The following is a 17418-nucleotide window of genomic DNA, read 5'->3' on the forward strand; positions in this document are numbered from 1 at the left end:
ACAGTCACAAGAGCTGCTTGATTTCTTCATATGTAGTGTTGAGGTATATATTTAAGTTATCATTTGTATCAATAGATCTTAAGAACCATGTGTGTGTAGGCTCAATTTTATTTTTTACAAAGTCTGTTAGACTCTGCTGATGGAATCCCAATTGTTGGTGCTTGACATTTGGTACAAGTATATGTGTAATATGAATGCCATTTGTGGTGGGATCTGAAATAATTGGCTGTTTCATTTCACAATGTCTTTGAAGTAAATTTTGAATCATAGATTGACTGATTTGTTGGTACATGTGTATGTTATTCATTTACATGTACATGGTATCTTTACCCATTTACTGATTTACATACTAATTAATGAGACTAAGTCAGGTACAGGTACATGGTATCTTTACCCATTTACTGATTTACATACAAATTAATGAGACTAAGTCAGGTACAGGTACATGGTATCTTTACCCATTTACATACTAATAGATGTTAAAGGTATATAAAACAAAGGTGGCTATCTTTACCCATTTATGGAATGATATGTTAAAGATATACAAGAAATGGGCTATCCTTACCCATTTACACAGTGATAGATGGATCTGAATTGCGCATTCTCTCCAAGTTGGTGTCTCGGTACTGTTACTACGAAATATTGGCGATATATCAAAGGTATGTATACAACAACAAATGTACATTGTCCCCATTTTCGTAGGTATGATTAGATTTGGATTTCGTATTATCTTAAAAAAAGTGTTGTAACATTTGTGATTTTCATAACTTGGTTTATATTATTTCATTATCACTATTTAGAACTTAAGATTTTTAAGAGTTATAATATAGTGTAGTTTATATTACTAATTATTTTTAATTTCTGATGTTACTTGCACCTTTTTTATTTTTATATACACTAATTGGTTTGCTCCTTACAATTAAAGAAATACTCTGTATTTTTGCTCTTTATGAAACACCAGTTTTTTTTTTTTTTTTTTTTTTTTATGGCTCATATTTAAATGGAAGTTGTGCATTTGTTCATGGATGTCTGTTAAGTAAAAAAAATTAGAGGTTGAACATAATGGTGTGTGTAAGATTGTCCACAAATGTGACATATTCATGATTGGTTATATAAAAAAGGTGCAACTAAACTATTGATGACTTTCTATGTAATTAGTTAATAGAGATTATATGTGTATCTCCAGGTTTTAAATTTTGCTCTGTTACACGATAAGTTGCATCATAACATTGAAATCCAAATGGGATGGGGAAATAATTTTGAATAGCCTAATTGCAGGTTGGTAGCGATGCTCACTCAGAAAGATCCGTATCTACAACTACAAGGTATATATTTATTACAACGTGACACTGTATTATTTTTATAATAGGTGTAAATTTTGAACCATTTGGTAATTAATGGGTTCATTTGAGTCAAATGAGTTGAAAGTAAAAGTGGCACTCTTTAATGCTCATAAATATTATATTACTATTTATAACTTGTCATCTATTACACATTTTCTCTACCCTATATTCGTGTTAATTTGTCAATAACACATTGTGTACATTGTAATTTTTGTATCAGGACAATAGGGTTACTGACCACAGATTAAAAATGAACTTCGAGCTCACTTCATTTCTTGACGATGATATAGACACACCTATTCAGGTACCATTACTTGTATGATTTCCATCCACACCACACACCGATGAGCATATCCGAATGTAAACTGTCAAATAACCCATTTACATATATGTGAAAATGGAGGTGGCAATTGTAACCCATTCACCAAAGATGTAAATTAGAGGTGGCTATTTTAACCAACAGCAATTGTTGGTTAAAAGTGCTACCTCTTTTCAAACCCATTAACTTATATGTGGGTCTATTTGGGTAGTTTATAATCTCAACGGGTCAAATCAAAATAGCTGTAAAATGGCTAACGAGTCAAATAACCAAATTAGTTGAAAGGTTATAAATATTCCAGTGTCTATTTCTTAAAGCTTACACCTTCTAAATCATTATTTTATTAAAAGAAAAAATTATTCGTCTGATTCTGTTAGTTTTAATAAAATTTAGGGTTTTTTTTTGTTGACTCTGCTAAATACAGCAAGTTAAAGTATCCAATTTTTTTTTGGATAAAAGGGTTTGACTCATTAATATGTAATTGTGTATAATTAGTCTTTGAAATACATGCTAATGTTGTTTACTAATTTAATTCTATCATTATAATGCAGGTATAGAACCAGTCACATAAATGTTAGTAAATCGTGTATTACACGAGATCGAGAAGATACTACAAGGCAATACTTTTTAGATTCTTTGCGATATTTGGAGATCGGGTGGTCTTCCGTGTGAGAAATCTGAGCATCAAAGACATGTTTTTTTTGCAGTTGTTGATCTTGAATATCAGGTCATTAATTACATACATATTTTGTTGACGAAAGGGGTATAGAGTCATTTGGGTGGCAATTTTCCCCAATTAAAATATGAAACGGTCAATTTAGGTCAATGTTTTTTTATTACAGTCAAATTGAAAAGATTTGCAAATAAAAGGAACATAACACTGAGTTGAAAGTTACTCTAAGTAGTATTAAAATTAATATTATTTCCTACCATTTCTTTATATAAAAAAAAAACTTTTATGATTTTTGAATTTGAAATATGGGTAATTACTTTCTAATTTATTTAACATTGTGTTCAAACTTTCGTTTAAAAGACGGGCTCATAAAACTATTAACACACATACACTTACTTTTAATGTTATTTGCAGGGTTATTGATGTGCGCAGAGGTGTATATGAAATAGCTTATATTTTACTAGGAAAAACTATTAAATATGATACAATTTTACACAAAATATTTATTTATTTATAGAATGGATATACTTAAACCTTGCTACAACACTTATAGGCAGTGTACCTAATCGTACAGTAGTGTAGTTTTTAGTAAGTCCGGTTCGTTCCACAGGGAAAATCTTTAAACAAAGCTTAACGCTATATTAGTTTAATTTATAAAAATACAAATATATATAAGTAATATTATTATTATAAAGGGGGGTTTTTACCGTTTAATGACCGGTTTGTCGATTTTTAAAACTTTAGTCGCAGAAATAAATAAAAGACTTAATTTAAAGCGTAAAGTAAATAACGATAATGAAATTGCGATAAATAAAAGTGCGATGAAATAAAATTGCGATAATTAAAAATACGATAATTAAAAGTGCAATTAAATACAATAACAATAAATAAAAGTGCGATAATTAGAAGTGCAATTAAATGTAAAATAAAGGAAATTAAATATGAAATAAAATAATTATGCTTATTTAAACTTCCGTAATCATGATATTTGACGTGTTGATTTTAGTTTTATGCCTATGGGTTAATTGTCCTTTGTCCTGGATTATTTAATATGTCCGTCTGGTTTTGTCCATGACAGTCCATCAGTCATAAATATAAAGTGCGAGTGTCCTCGTCAAATTATCCTTATACCCGAAGTCAAATATTCCAACTAATTTTGGACTTAAACTGTAACAAGGTTTTAATACTTTGTTTAATAATTACACCAGGTTATCGACTGCGTGTGACCCAAGGTTTTAATACTTTGTTATCAATTATGCCAAGTGTCCTTGTACATAATTTCATCCCTGTTTTAATAATTCCATAGACTATTAATCCATTCCCGTGTCCGGTTAAATGAACGATTATTCGTACATATAAATATCCCGCCCATCGTGTCCGATCGAGTGTATATGGTTATTTATAGGGACGTTCAATTGTAATCTTTATATTAAAATTAATAAACTATCATTTAGTTAAACAAATATAAAGCCCATTAATAGCCCATAGTCTAATTTCCACAAGTGTCGTTCTTTTGTCCAAACCCCAATTATGGTACAACGCCCAATTACCCAATTTTAATATTTAGCCCAACATCATGATTACTTCGATTTAAATAAGCATAATAATAACTTAGTTACGAGACATTAAATTAAAAAGGTTGAACATAACTTACAATGATTAAAAATAGCGTAGCGTTACACGGACAGAATTTCGACTTACACCCTTATAACATTCGCTAACATACCCTTATTATTAGAATTAAAATTAAAATTAAAATAATATATATATATATATATATATATATATATATATATATATATATATATATATATATATATATATATATATATATATATATATATAATACGTTTACATATAGATAGAGAGATTGATGGATGATATTGATGAACCAAACACTCGTTTTTATAGGGCATGCGGGCTGGAAAAGGTGCTCATGCGATCGCATGAGCTTTGCCCTTCAGGCTCATGCGATCGCATGGTCAGCTGGGGAGGCTCAAAAGTCTACAAAAACGTGGGCTGCTTATTTATTTATTATATAATATAATATATATAATTAAATTTAATTTTATATATATATTATATTATATTCTTGTACTCCGTTGACTTGTAATTTTTAGTCTGTTGCGTCGAGCATTGAGAGTTGACTCTGGTCCCGGTTCCGGATTTTCGAACGTCCTTGCGTACAATTTAATATCTTGTACTTTGCGTTTTGAATCTTGTACTCTTGTAATTTCGAGACGTTTCTTATCAATAATTGGAACCTCTTTGATTGTATTTTGTATTTTTGAGCTTTTTGGTCGTTTGCGTCTTCAATTCGTCGAATCTGTCTTTTGTCTTTACCTTTTATTATTTAAACGAATATCACTTGTAAATAGAACAATTGCAACTAAAAGCTTGTCTTTCTTGAGGAATAATGCTATAAAATATATGTTTGTTTTTAGCATTATCAAATATTCCCACACTTGAGCGTTGCTTGTCCTCAAGCAATATAGTCTTGAAATACTAGAATCACTTCTTTATTCTTCACACTTTGTACATCAGTGATTTCTTTACGGCGGTATAAACAATGGTAGTAACGTTGTGGTTTACAGTCCCACATGACTATAAAATTTAGATCCTTTAAGGAAATTGGATCTTTATGAAAACATTTGATCTTTTGAAAATTAAATCTAGCTTTTACCCTAGATAAGTTTTCCGGAATAACCCTTCACCGGTGTTTGCAAATTCTTTTTGTGGGTTTGGTGGGTTCCAGATTTGAAAACTTTAGCTCAAAACTTGTGGTTTTGTGTCACCCACTTGCTAACCTTGTATTAGGAAAGCAACACGTCCAGTATACTTTCCCCGTATATAACTTTCGGTAAACTACCGTCCGGTTGTAAAAGAAAGCGTTGAACAAGCAACTGTTAAGGCAATGTCCCCTGACATGCTTTTAATTATGGTCTATAACGTGTCGGACGCAATTACTATCCTTTGTAGGAGCAATAGTTGAAATGTCCCGTTCTTATTGATTAAAAACGTTCCATATTAATTGATTTCGTTGCGAGGTTTTGACCTCTATATGAGACGTTTTTCAAAGACTGCATTCATTTTTAAACAAACCATAACCTTTATTTCATCAATAAAGGTTTAAAAAGCTTTACGTAGATTATCAAATAATGATAATCTAAAATATCCTGTTTACACACGACCATTACATAATGGTTTACAATACAAATATGTTACAACAAAATAAGTTTCTTGAATGCAGTTTTTACAAAATATCATACAAGCATGGACTCCAAATCTTGTCCTTATTTAAGTATGCGACAGCGGAAGCTCTTAATAATCACCTGAGAATAAACATGCTTAAAACGTCAACAAAAATGTTGGTGAGTTATAGGTTTAACCTATATATATCAAATCGTAACAATAGACCACAAGATTTCATATTTCAATACACATCCCATACATAGAGATAAAAATCATTCATATGGTGAACACCTGATAACCGACAATAACAAGATGCATATATAAGAATATCCCCATCATTCCGGGACACCCTTCGGATATGATATAAATTTCGAAGTACTAAAGCATCCGGTACTTTGGATGGGGTTTGTTAGGCCCAATAGATCTATCTTTAGGATTCGCGTCAATTAGGGTGTCTGTTCCCTAATTCTTAGATTACCAGACTTAATAAAAAGGGGCATATTCGATTTCGATAATTCAACCATAGAATGTAGTTTCACGTACTTGTGTCTATTTTGTAAATCATTTATAAAACCTGCATGTATTCTCATCCCAAAAATATTAGATTTTAAAAGTGGGACTATAACTCACTTTCACAGATTTTTACTTCGTCGGGAAGTAAGACTTGGCCACTGGTTGATTCACGAACCTATAACAATATATACATATATATCAAAGTATGTTCAAAATATATTTACAACACTTTTAATATATTTTGATGTTTTAAGTTTATTAAGTCAGCTGTCCTCGTTAGTAACCTACAACTAGTTGTCCACAGTTAGATGTACAGAAATAAATCGATAAATATTATCTTGAATCAATCCACGACCCAGTGTATACGTATCTCAGTATTGATCACAACTCAAACTATATATATTTTGGAATCAACCTCAACCCTGTATAGCTAACTCCAACATTCACATATAGAGTGTCTATGGTTGTTCCGAAATATATATAGATGTGTCGACATGATAGGTCGAAACATTGTATACGTGTCTATGGTATCTCAAGATTACATAATATATAATACAAGTTGATTAAGTTATGGTTGGAATAGATTTGTTACCAATTTTCACGTAGCTAAAATGAGAAAAATTATCCAATCTTGTTTTACCCATAACTTCTTCATTTTAAATCCGTTTTGAGTGAATCAAATTGCTATGGTTTCATATTGAACTCTATTTTATGAATCTAAACAAAAAAAGTATAGGTTTCTAGTCGGAAAAATAAGTTACAAGTCGTTTTTGTAAAGGTAGTCATTTCAGTCGAAAGAACGACGTCTAGATGACCATTTTAGAAAACATACTTCCACTTTGAGTTTAACCATAATTTTTGGATATAGTTTCATGTTCATAATAAAAATCATTTTCTCAGAATAACAACTTTTAAATCAAAGTTTATCATAGTTTTTAATTAACTAACCCAAAACAGCCCGCGGTGTTACTACGACGGCGTAAATCCGGTTTTACGGTGTTTTTCGTGTTTCCAGGTTTTAAATCATTAAGTTAGCATATCATATAGATATAGAACATGTGTTTAGTTGATTTTAAAAGTCAAGTTAGAAGGATTAACTTTTGTTTGCGAACAAGTTTAGAATTAACTAAACTATGTTCTAGTGATTACAAGTTTAAACCTTCGAATAAGATAGCTTTATATGTATGAATCGAATGATGTTATGAACATCATTACTACCTTAAGTTCCTTGGATGAACCTACTGGAAAAGAGAAAAATGGATCTAGCTTCAATGGATCCTTGGATGGCTCAAAGTTCTTGAAGCAAAATCATGACACGAAAACAAGTTCAAGTAAGATCATCACTTGAAATAAGATTGTTATAGTTATAGAAATTGAAACAAAGTTTGAATATGATTATTACCTTGTATTAGAATGATAACCTACTGTAAGAAACAAAGATTTCTTGAGGTTGGATGATCACCTTACAAGATTGGAAGTGAGCTAGCAAACTTGAAAGTATTCTTGATTTTATGAAACTAGAACTTTTGGAATTTATGAAGAACACTTAGAACTTGAAGATAGAACTTGAGAGAGTTCAATTAGATGAAGAAAATTGAAGAATGAAAGTGTTTGTAGGTGTTTTTGGTCGTTGGTGTATGGATTAGATATAAAGGATATGTAATTTTGTTTTCATGTAAATAAGTCATGAATGATTACTCATATTTTTGTAATCTTATGAGATATTTCATGCTAGTTGCCAAATGATGGTTCCCACATGTGTTAGGTGACTTACATGGGCTGCTAAGAGCTGATCATTGGAGTGTATATACCAATAGTACATACATCTAAAAGCTGTGTATTGTACGAGTACGAATACGGGTGCATACGAGTAGAATTGTTGATGAAACTGAACGAGAATGTAATTGTAAGCATTTTTGTTAAGTAGAAGTATTTTGATAAGTGTATTGAAGTCTTTCAAAAGTGTATAAATACATATTAAAACACTACATGTATATACATTTTAACTGAGTCGTTAAGTCATCGTTAGTCGTTACATGTAAGTGTTGTTTTGAAACCTTTAGGTTAACGATCTTGTTAAATGTTGTTAACCCAATGTTTATAATATCAAAAGAGATTTTAAATTATTATATTATCATGATATTATGATGTACGAATATCTCTTAATATGATATATATACATTAAATGTCGTTACAACGATAAACGTTACATATATGTCTCGTTTCAAAATCATTAAGTTAGTAGCCTTGTTTTTACATATGTAGTTCATTGTTAATATAATTAATGATATGTTTACTTATCATAATATCATGTTAACTATATATATAACCATATATATGTCATCATATAGTTTTTTTTTACAAGTTTTAACGTTCGTGAATCACCGGTCAACTTGGGTGGTCAATTGTCTATATGAAACCTATTTCAATTAATCAAGTCTTAACAAGTTTGATTGCTTAACATGTTGGAAACATTTAATCATGTAAATATCAATCTCAATTAATATATATAAACATGGAAAAGTTCGGGTCACTACAGTACCTACCCGTTAAATAAATTTCGTCCCGAAATTTTAAGCTGTTGAAGGTGTTGACGAATCTTCTGGAAATAGATGCGGGTATTTCTTCTTCATCTGATCTTCACGCTCCCAGGTGAACTCGGGTCCTCTACGAGCATTCCATCGAACCTTAACAATTGGTATCTTGTTTTGCTTAAGTCTTTTAACCTCACGATCCATTATTTCGACGGGTTCTTCGATGAATTGAAGTTTTTCGTTGATTTGGATTTCATCTAACGGAATAGTGAGATCTTCTTTAGCAAAACATTTCTTCAAATTCGAGACGTGGAAAGTGTTATGTACAGCCGTGAGTTGTTGAGGTAACTCAAGTCGGTAAGCTACTGGTCCGACACGATCAATAATCTTGAATGGTCCAATATACCTTGGATTTAATTTCCCTCGTTTACCAAATCGAACAACGCCTTTCCAAGGTGCAACTTTAAGCATGACCATCTCTCCAATTTCAAATTCTATATCTTTTCTTTTAATGTCAGCGTAGCTCTTTTGTCGACTTTGGGCGGTTTTCAACCGTTGTTGAATTTGGATGATCTTCTCGGTAGTTTCTTGTATAATCTCCGGACCCGTAATCTGTCTATCCCCCACTTCACTCCAACAAATTGGAGACCTGCACTTTCTACCATAAAGTGCTTCAAACGGCGCCATTTCAATGCTTGAATGGTAGTTGTTGTTGTAGGAAAATTCTGCTAACGGTAGATGTCGATCCCAACTGTTTCCGAAATCAATAACACATGCTCGTAGCATGTCTTCAAGCGTTTGTATCGTCCTTTCGCTCTGCCCATCAGTTTGTGGATGATAGGCAGTACTCATGTCCAGACGAGTTCCTAATGCTTGCTGTAATGTCTGCCAGAATCTTGAAATAAATCTGCCATCCCTATCAGAGATAATAGAGATTGGTATTCCATGTCTGGATATGACTTCCTTCAAATACAGTCGTGCTAACTTCTCCATCTTGTCATCTTCTCTTATTGGCAGGAAGTGTGCTGATTTGGTGAGACGATCAACTATTACCCAAATAGTATCAAAACCACTTGTAGTCCTTGGCAATTTAGTGATGAAATCCATGGTAATGTTTTCCCATTTCCATTCTGGGATTTCGGGTTGTTGAAGTAGACCTGATGGTTTCTGATGCTCAGCTTTGACCTTAGAACACGTCAAACATTCTCCTACGTATTTAGCAACATCGGCTTTCATACCCGGCCACCAAAAATGTTTCTTGAGATCCTTGTACATCTTCCCCGTTCCAGGATGTATTGAGTATCTGGTTTTATGAGCTTCTCTAAGTACCATTTCTCTCATATCTCCAAATTTTGGTACCCAAATCCTTTCAGCCCTATACCGGGTTCCGTCTTCCCGAATATTAAGATGCTTCTCCGATCCTTTGGGTATTTCATCCTTTAAATTTCCCTCTTTTAAAACTCCTTGTTGCGCCTCCTTTATTTGAGTAGTAATGTTATTATGAATCATTATATTCATAGATTTTACTCGAATGGGTTCTCTATCCTTCCTGCTCAAGGCATCGGCTACCACATTTGCCTTCCCCGGGTGGTAACGAATCTCAAAATCGTAATCATTCAATAATTCAATCCACCTACGCTGCCTCATATTCAGTTGTTTCTGATTAAATATGTGTTGAAGACTTTTGTGGTCGGTATATATAATACTTTTGACCCCATATAAGTAGTGCCTCCAAGTCTTTAATGCAAAAACAACCGCGCCTAATTCCAAATCATGCGTCGTATAATTTTGTTCGTGAATCTTCAATTGTCTAGACGCATAAGCAATCACCTTCGTTCGTTGCATTAATACACAACCAAGACCTTGCTTTGATGCGTCACAATAAATCACAAAATCATCATTCCCTTCAGGCAATGACAATATAGGTGCCGTAGTTAGCTTTTTCTTCAATAACTGAAACGCTTTCTCTTGTTCATCATTCCATTCAAATTTCTTCCCTTTATGCGTTAATGCAGTCAAGGGTTTTGCTATTCTGGAAAAGTCTTGGATGAACCTTCTGTAGTAACCAGCTAGTCCTAAAAACTGGCGTATGTGTTTCGGAGTTTTCGGGGTTTCCCACTTTTCAACAGTTTCTATCTTTGCCGGATCCACCTTAATACCTTCTTTGTTCACTATGTGACCGAGGAATTGAACTTCTTCCAACCAAAATGCACACTTTGAAAACTTAGCGTACAATTCTTCCTTCCTCAATACTTCTAACACCTTTCTCAAATGTTCACCGTGTTCTTGGTCATTCTTTGAGTAAATAAGTATGTCATCAATGAAAACAATGACAAACTTGTCAAGGTATGGTCCACACACTCGGTTCATAAGGTCCATGAACACAGCTGGTGCATTAGTTAAACCAAACGGCATGACCATAAACTCGTAATGACCGTAACGTGTTCTGAAAGCAGTCTTTGGAATATCATCTTCTTTCACCCGCATTTGATGATACCCGGAACGTAAGTCAATCTTTGAATAAACAGACGAGCCTTGTAGTTGATCAAATAAGTCGTCAATTCTCGGTAGTGGGTAGCGGTTCTTGATGGTAAGTTTGTTCAACTCTCGGTAGTCGATACACAACCTGAATGTACCATCTTTCTTCTTGACAAACAAAACAGGAGCTCCCCACGGTGATGTGCTTGGTCGAATGAAACCACGCTCTAAAAGTTCTTGTAATTGGCTTTGCAGTTCTTTCATCTCGCTGGGTGCGAGTCTGTAAGGAGCACGAGCTATTGGTGCAGCTCCTGGTACAAGATCTATTTGAAATTCAACGGATCGATGTGGGGGTAATCCCGGTAATTCTTTCGGAAATACATCGGGAAATTCTTTTGCAATGGGAACATCATTGATGCTCTTTTCTTCAGTTTGTACTTTCTCGACGTGTGCTAGAACAGCATAGCAACCTTTTCTTATTAGTTTTTGTGCCTTCAAATTACTAATAAGATGTAGCTTCGTGTTGCCCTTTTCTCCGTACACCATTAAGGGTTTTCCTTTTTCTCGTATAATGCGAATTGCATTTTTGTAACAAACGATCTCTGCTTTCACTTCTTTCAACCAGTCCATACCGATTATCACATCAAAACTCCCTAACTCTACTGGTATCAAATCAATCTTAAATGTTTCGCTAACCAGTTTAATTTCTCGATTCCGACATATATTATCTGCTGAAATTAATTTACCATTTGCTAATTCGAGTAAAAATTTACTATCCAAAGGCGTCAATGGACAACTTAATTTAGCACAAAAATCTCTACTCATATAGCTTCTATCCGCACCCGAATCAAATAAAACGTAAGCAGATTTATTGTCAATAAGAAACGTACCCGTAACAAGCTCCGGGTCTTCTTGTGCCTCTGCCGCATTAATATTGAAAACTCTTCCGCGGCCTTGTCCATTCGTGTTCTCCTGGTTCGGGCAATTTCTAATAATGTGGCCCGGTTTTCCACATTTATAACAAACTACATTGGCATAACTTGCTCCGACACTACTTGCTCCGCCATTACTCGTTCCGACACCATTTGTTCCTTTCGTTCTATTAACCCCTGGTCCGTAGACCTCACACTTTGCCGCGCTATGACCATTTCTTTTACACTTGTTGCAAAATTTGGTGCAGAACCCCGAGTGATTCTTTTCACACCTTTGGCATAGCTGCTTCTGATTGTTGTTGTTGTTGCGGTTATTATTGTTGTTGGGATGATTGTTGTAGTTGCTGTTGTTGTTGTTGTTGTTGTTGTTGTTGGGCCGTTTGTTGTAGTTGCGATTGATGTTGCGATTGTTGGGATAATTGTTGCGATTATTGTTGTAATTGCTGTTGTTGTTGTATTGGTGATTCTTATCACCGTTTTCCTCCCACTTTCTTTTGACTTGCTTCACATTGGCCTCTTCAGCAGTCTGTTCTTTAATTCTTTCTTCAATCTGGTTCACTAGTTTGTGAGCCATTCTACATGCCTGTTGTATGGAGGCGGGCTCGTGTGAACTTATATCTTCTTGGATTCTTTCCGGTAATCCTTTCACAAATGCGTCGATCTTCTCTTCCTCATCTTCGAATGCTCCCGGACACAATAGGCACAATTCTGTGAATCGCCTTTCGTACGTGGTAATATCAAATCCTTGGGTTCGTAACCCTCTAAGTTCTGTCTTGAGCTTATTGACCTCGGTTCTTGGACGGTACTTCTCGTTCATCAAGTGCTTGAATGCTGACCACGGTAGTGCGTACGCATCATCTTGTCCCACTTGCTCTAGATAGGTATTCCACCATGTTAACGCAGAACCTGTGAAGGTATGCGTAGCGTACTTCACTTTGTCCTCTTCAGTACACTTACTTATGGCAAACACCGATTCAACCTTCTCGGTCCACCGTTTCAATCCGATCGGTCCTTCGGTTCCATCAAATTCCAAAGGTTTGCAGGCAGTGAATTCTTTGTAGGTGCATCCTACACGATTTCCTGTACTGCTAGATCCAAGGTTATTATTGGTATGTAGCGCAGCCTGTACTGCGGCTATGTTTGAAGCTAGAAAAGTACGGAATTCCTCTTCATTCATATTCACGGTGTGTCGAGTAGTCGGTGCCATTTCCTTCAAAATAGTTAAATGGAACAAGTTAATCATACAGAATATTAAGAGTAGTTAATAGTATTTCGTAGCATAATATGAACTCATTTATAAAAGCTTTTTCTTCATATTAGCGTTTTATAAGTTTAAATTCGGGTAGTACCTACCCGTTAAGTTCATACTTAGTAGCTAATATACAATTCAACTACTACAATTCTATATGAAAAACTGATTGTAATAATATTTCGCGTTCAAACTTTTATACAATATTTTACAAACTTACAATACCGCTTATTTTACATAAAGCATGAAATATAGCACACAATAACTTTGATACAAGATAGTTGTGAAGACAATTCTAGCTAGTACACAAGTCGTTCGGCAAAGGCAATAAAGACACGTAATTCATACGTCCAGAAACAAGTCATGCATTCTGGTTTTACTAGGACTACTTCCCATCCTTGGTCTTGTGCAACATAACCATTATGGCCGTTGATAAGACAGCGTGTTGTAACGTCATCAAAGGGACGAGGGTTACGTAATGTCCAACAGTCCCGTAATAATCTAAAAACCTCATTTCTTACCCCAATTACCGACTCCGTCACTTGTGGAAACGTTTTGTTTAATAGTTGTAGCCCGATGTTCTTGTTCTCACTTTGGTGAGAAGCGAACATTACTAATCCGTAAGCATAACATGCTTCTTTATGTTGCATGTTAGCCGCTTTTTCTAAATCACGAAGTCCAATATTCGGATATATTGAGTCAAAATAATTTCTTAACCCGTTGCGTAAAATAGCATTTGGGTTCCCCGCAATATATGTGTCAAAGTAAACACATCGTAACTTATGGGTTTCCCAATGTGATATCCCCCATCTTTCAAACGAAAGTCTCTTATAAACCAAGACATTCTTGGAACGTTCTTCGAATGTCTTACAAACTGATCTCGCCTTAAATAGTTGTGCCGAAGAATTCTGGCCGACTCTAGACAAGATTTCATCAATCATGTCTCCGGGTAGGTCTCTTAAAATATTGGGTTGTCTATCCATTTTGTGTTTTTAAACTGTAAAATAGACAAGAGTTAGATTCATAAAAAAAAATACTTATTAATACAAGCAATTTTTACATATATCATAAAGCATAAGAACACTATATTCCATATATTACACCACACGAATACAACTATCTTATTCCGACTCGCTCGTTTCTTCTTCTTCGGTTTTGGTTCGTTTTGCCAAGTTTCTAGGGATATATGATGTTCCCCTAATACGAGCCGTCGTTGTCCACATTGGTTTAGAAAAACCTGGTGGTTTAGAGGTTCCCGGGTCATTGTTACAACTTAAGGACTTCGGGGGTTGACGATACATATAAAGTTCATCGGGGTTGGAATTAGATTTCTCTATTTTTATGCCCTTTCCCTTATTATTTTCTTTTGCCTTTTTAAATTCAGTTGGGGTAATTTCTATAACATCATCGGAATTCTCGTCGAAATCCGATTCATCGGAGAATTGGTAATCCTCCCAATATTTTGCTTCCTTGGCGGAAACACCATTGACCATAATTAACTTTGGTCGGTTGGTTGAGGATTTTCTTTTACTTAACCGTTTTATTATTTCCCCCACCGGTTCTATTTCTTCATCCGATTCCGATTCTTCTTCCGGTTCCGATTCTTCTTCCGGTTCCGACTCTTCTTCCGGTTCCTCTTCGGGAACTTGTGAATCAGTCCACAAATCATTCCAATTTACATTTGACTCTTCATTATTATTAGGTGAGTCAATGGGACTTGTTCTAGAGGTAGACATCTATCACATAATATCAAACACGTTAAGAGATTAATATATCACATAATATTCATATGTTAAAAATATATAGTTTCCAACAAAAATGTTAAGCAATCATTTTTAAAGAAAACACGGTCGAAGTCCAGACTCACTAATGCATCCTAACAAACTCGATAAGACACACTAATGCAAATTTTCTGGTTCTCTAAGACCAACGCTCTGATACCAACTGAAATGTCCCGTTCTTATTGATTAAAAACGTTCCATATTAATTGATTTCGTTGCGAGGTTTTGACCTCTATATGAGACGTTTTTCAAAGACTGCATTCATTTTTAAACAAACCATAACCTTTATTTCATCAATAAAGGTTTAAAAAGCTTTACGTAGATTATCAAATAATGATAATCTAAAATATCCTGTTTACACACGACCATTACATAATGGTTTACAATACAAATATGTTACAACAAAATAAGTTTCTTGAATGCAGTTTTTACAAAATATCATACAAGCATGGACTCCAAATCTTGTCCTTATTTAAGTATGCGACAGCGGAAGCTCTTAATAATCACCTGAGAATAAACATGCTTAAAACGTCAACAAAAATGTTGGTGAGTTATAGGTTTAACCTATATATATCAAATCGTAACAATAGACCACAAGATTTCATATTTCAATACACATCCCATACATAGAGATAAAAATCATTCATATGGTGAACACCTGATAACCGACAATAACAAGATGCATATATAAGAATATCCCCATCATTCCGGGACACCCTTCGGATATGATATAAATTTCGAAGTACTAAAGCATCCGGTACTTTGGATGGGGTTTGTTAGGCCCAATAGATCTATCTTTAGGATTCGCGTCAATTAGGGTGTCTGTTCCCTAATTCTTAGATTACCAGACTTAATAAAAAGGGGCATATTCGATTTCGATAATTCAACCATAGAATGTAGTTTCACGTACTTGTGTCTATTTTGTAAATCATTTATAAAACCTGCATGTATTCTCATCCCAAAAATATTAGATTTTAAAAGTGGGACTATAACTCACTTTCACAGATTTTTACTTCGTCGGGAAGTAAGACTTGGCCACTGGTTGATTCACGAACCTATAACAATATATACATATATATCAAAGTATGTTCAAAATATATTTACAACACTTTTAATATATTTTGATGTTTTAAGTTTATTAAGTCAGCTGTCCTCGTTAGTAACCTACAACTAGTTGTCCACAGTTAGATGTACAGAAATAAATCGATAAATATTATCTTGAATCAATCCACGACCCAGTGTATACGTATCTCAGTATTGATCACAACTCAAACTATATATATTTTGGAATCAACCTCAACCCTGTATAGCTAACTCCAACATTCACATATAGAGTGTCTATGGTTGTTCCGAAATATATATAGATGTGTCGACATGATAGGTCGAAACATTGTATACGTGTCTATGGTATCTCAAGATTACATAATATATAATACAAGTTGATTAAGTTATGGTTGGAATAGATTTGTTACCAATTTTCACGTAGCTAAAATGAGAAAAATTATCCAATCTTGTTTTACCCATAACTTCTTCATTTTAAATCCGTTTTGAGTGAATCAAATTGCTATGGTTTCATATTGAACTCTATTTTATGAATCTAAACAAAAAAAGTATAGGTTTCTAGTCGGAAAAATAAGTTACAAGTCGTTTTTGTAAAGGTAGTCATTTCAGTCGAAAGAACGACGTCTAGATGACCATTTTAGAAAACATACTTCCACTTTGAGTTTAACCATAATTTTTGGATATAGTTTCATGTTCATAATAAAAATCATTTTCTCAGAATAACAACTTTTAAATCAAAGTTTATCATAGTTTTTAATTAACTAACCCAAAACAGCCCGCGGTGTTACTACGACGGCGTAAATCCGGTTTTACGGTGTTTTTCGTGTTTCCAGGTTTTAAATCATTAAGTTAGCATATCATATAGATATAGAACATGTGTTTAGTTGATTTTAAAAGTCAAGTTAGAAGGATTAACTTTTGTTTGCGAACAAGTTTAGAATTAACTAAACTATGTTCTAGTGATTACAAGTTTAAACCTTCGAATAAGATAGCTTTATATGTATGAATCGAATGATGTTATGAACATCATTACTACCTTAAGTTCCTTGGATGAACCTACTGGAAAAGAGAAAAATGGATCTAGCTTCAATGGATCCTTGGATGGCTCAAAGTTCTTGAAGCAAAATCATGACACGAAAACAAGTTCAAGTAAGATCATCACTTGAAATAAGATTGTTATAGTTATAGAAATTGAAACAAAGTTTGAATATGATTATTACCTTGTATTAGAATGATAACCTACTGTAAGAAACAAAGATTTCTTGAGGTTGGATGATCACCTTACAAGATTGGAAGTGAGCTAGCAAACTTGAAAGTATTCTTGATTTTATGAAACTAGAAC

General features: G+C 33.9%; 1 long non-coding RNA gene across 1 annotated transcript; it reads left to right on the forward strand.

Moving 5' to 3' along the window:
- The first annotated feature begins 1058 nt into the window (after positions 1-1058).
- On the forward strand, positions 1059-2637 carry LOC139898001 (uncharacterized). Its single transcript, XR_011776848.1, has 3 exons — positions 1059-1325; positions 1564-1647; positions 2214-2637. It is a non-coding gene; the product is annotated as an uncharacterized lncRNA (long non-coding RNA).
- Positions 2638-17418: the final 14781 nt, after the last annotated feature.

This window comes from Rutidosis leptorrhynchoides, chromosome 3 (assembly GCF_046630445.1).
Source record: "Rutidosis leptorrhynchoides isolate AG116_Rl617_1_P2 chromosome 3, CSIRO_AGI_Rlap_v1, whole genome shotgun sequence".
Taxonomy (NCBI): domain Eukaryota; kingdom Viridiplantae; phylum Streptophyta; class Magnoliopsida; order Asterales; family Asteraceae; genus Rutidosis; species Rutidosis leptorrhynchoides.